Here is a 3,222-nt window from a genome sequence, read left to right as displayed (position 1 = left end):
GATGATTTGCATACTACCACACTTCACTTAACTCTTCGTTGGAAACTAACATAAGACTTTTTGGTATATTTTGTTCTCATTCACATGCTTTCGGAAAATTTTTCAGAAAGTCATCCATCTCATAATTGCTCTAAATCGAACATGTTTAACTATGAATTATCTATTTAATGGGCTACCGAAAAGTAGATAAACTTTGTTAGTATAAATAATATCAATTAATTCATTTAAGTCATCCTTACATGTATAATTTCATACCTGTATAGTCTTTAGATGTCTCTCATTTGGTGTGATTCTTGGGTGTTACATACTCACCCCATCTCCTTTCTTGCCTAATAGATTAATTAAGCTGTTTTGTTGTTTATTGATCAGTCACGTTTTATATTTTTGTAAGACAAAAGTTGATTCTCATCTGATCTCACTTCCATTTGGTTCTTCATATTGGTATGACACAGATGCAGGTGGTATGAGCTGCGCTACTAGGTTTGTCAGTGTAAAGGTTGGGCTTTTGGGTACTACTCTATTCCAGATATATAATTACATTTCCTACGCTTTAATCCAGTTGACAAGTAGACAGTCATAACAAAAACATTGAGAGTAAGCAAAAGGGCACTAGTGCAGGTAATTAGTGCACTACACATGGTTGATATTTAATTTGTTGTTTCCCTGTACAATGTTAGCTCTTACAGAATTTGTTAGCATATCTTCAGGAAGACATATAGAATATGGATCACTCCATCATTGATAAATTTGTTGATTGTGGCCTTTGATCCCTTGTTGTTTCAAACAAATGAGTTGAACTTGTGATTGTGTGAATACACCCCTTCTTCAAATGATGGTTTTTGTGGCAAATTAGTTTGATTCAGAAAGTGCCAGAAAAAGCAAAGAGAGGGCAGTGGCAATTTGTGGGTTTGTTGCCTCTATTTGACCCACCAAGGCATGACATTGCCGAGACCATAAGACGTGCTATTATGACTGTTGTCTTCTTCTAGGCGCTGCTCTTACATCGAATTTCTTCACGGTAAGATAAGCATATTTTCTTTAAAATTGCAGAATTATTTTTCAGGCTTAACTTCTATATACATGAAAATACTGGCAGGACATATTTGGCGTGAGATCTATCAAGAACAACCACCGTGAGCTCATAGCAGTTGTTTATCTTCAAGTATTGTAAGTCAGGCTTTCATTGCTACACAGTCAAGGAGCTGGACTTACATTGAAATGGGTTTGTTTTCCTAATATTCTTACTCTTGCATAGAAACCACACATTAATGATTGTTGATATTTTGTTTTATGGATTATTTCTTAGATAGCCATGATCATAGCTGTGTATGTGAATTGGGGCTTTGCAAGGATTGAATGGAGTCAGGCAGGTGCCATTTGGCTCTATAGCATCATTTAATTTCTACATACCGTTGGATATATTCAAGTTCATCATCCAATATGGATTAACAGACAAGGCATGGAAATATAATCGAGATCAGGGCAACATCTTAATCTCTGCCAAATTTGTTGCTCAATCTGAGTGTTTTTCAGTGTTGTGATGCAGGTTGCTTTCACCTCAAAGAAGGATTATGGAAAAGGAGGGAGAGAGAGAGAGAAGCACAAGCTGAAGCTCAACACAGTTTACATGGTCTGAATCCTCTTGAAATAGTCAAAATCTTGAATGAAGAAAACAACTATAGAGAACTGTTTGAACAGGCTAGGAAATGTGCTGAAGTTGCAAGGTAATGTCCATTGTCTAGGATATCTTTATCTTTGTTTTTTCGCCGAGTCCAATCCAGAGTGTAGTCTATTTGGTTTGCAGGTTAAGGGAGCTTCACAGTTTACACACTAAAGGGCCATATCAAGTCTGTTGTGAAACTCCAGGGACTTGACATTGAGACATTTCAGCAGCACTACACCGTTTGAGTGACTCAAGTTCTGCGCAAAAGAGAGATTTTGAAGACAAGATAAAAGCAGCACTTATTCTTTGTACATTGTCATTATTATTTTTCACCTCATGAATCATGATGACAATGAACTGTGATCTTTTGATTGCTTTTAGAATTTGTCTTCAATATTTTGTTATATCCTTCTTCAATACTTTCCCTGGAGAGAGAGATAAGACTTTAGTTTTTTTTGTCAATTATAAGACTTTAGTTACTGCAAATAAATAAATACCAAATCTCAGTTTTCTTGACTACGCTTCATCAAAATGTGACTTCCTGAATTAAGCACCCATTAGTTTGCTGGACTTGACGTGAGATTACTCAAACAATGAAGCAGAATTTAATTTATCCCTCTACGCCCATATTATTAGATATTGAGTTGCAGAAATAATATGTTTTAAACTGTTCATTTCATTTCTTCATGCTTTACACATATTTCACACATAAACTTGAAACATGTCCCAAAAATTACTATTCAACGTAATTACATTTCATTTTTAATTTTATTTTATGAAAAAAATACATTTATATATACATGCTAGGACCATGTATGGGGGCTGATGCCTTGAATTGGTGACCTTGAATTGGATGTTGTGTATATATGATGAGAAACAAAAGATGATTCAGATGTGTTTGGATGACTTTTTTAATTTAAGAATGCAAATATAGAGTACATATTATGGGTAAACATTTTGAAATTTGTGATAACATATACCCATAAACTCATCTTTATATATGTGTGCCTTTATTATTTTCATTCTTATCAAGGTTTGGAGTTTTTCCATAATTATATGTAATTAGTACTGTAATTATAGGGAATTGTCATTCAATTTACAAACATTATTATAAAAAATTAAATGATGATCTAATTTTAAACAAAAAAAGTTTAAACAATGTTAAAATTGTCTAAATATCAAAATAGTATTGGCATTGTTATTATTGTAATATCACTAATTTCATTATTAAAAACGAAAATGTTTGACAAATTTATTAAATGAAAGATATTTAAACATAGAAATAATATTAATGAAATAAATTTTTTTATTATATTTTTTCCAAAAAAAATGATATCAACAAAAAAATTTATGCATAAAAGAGAGATTACTGCACGAGATAATAAAAAGAAAATACAAAATAGAAAAGGACAATATAATCTCAATAGATATAGAAATAAAGGAAAAAATATGTATATATAAATGGTCAATATGTTACGAATTTACCACATATTTTATGTGTCGACATTAATATTTTTACTTATTGATTTTATTTAATTTTGATTAATCTTTAAAAAAAA

The 3,222-nt window shown here is 31.8% G+C and overlaps 1 long non-coding RNA gene across 5 annotated transcripts; it reads left to right on the top strand.

Moving 5' to 3' along the window:
• The first annotated feature begins 292 nt into the window (after nt 1-292).
• Nucleotides 293-2,182, top strand: LOC102659756 (uncharacterized). 5 transcript variants are annotated; one of them, XR_001388436.3, is made up of 4 exons: nt 293-618; nt 854-1,018; nt 1,097-1,724; nt 1,805-2,182. It is a non-coding gene; the product is annotated as an uncharacterized lncRNA (long non-coding RNA). The 5 variants fall into 5 exon arrangements; XR_005891507.1 differs by having other exon boundaries at nt 708-1,018; XR_001388437.3 differs by having other exon boundaries at nt 293-1,018; nt 1,097-1,222; nt 1,311-1,724.
• Nucleotides 2,183-3,222: the final 1,040 nt, after the last annotated feature.

This window comes from Glycine max, chromosome 5 (genome assembly GCF_000004515.6).
Source record: "Glycine max cultivar Williams 82 chromosome 5, Glycine_max_v4.0, whole genome shotgun sequence".
In the NCBI taxonomy this organism is placed as follows: domain Eukaryota; kingdom Viridiplantae; phylum Streptophyta; class Magnoliopsida; order Fabales; family Fabaceae; genus Glycine; species Glycine max.
This window is presented reverse-complemented; position numbering and strand designations above follow the sequence as displayed.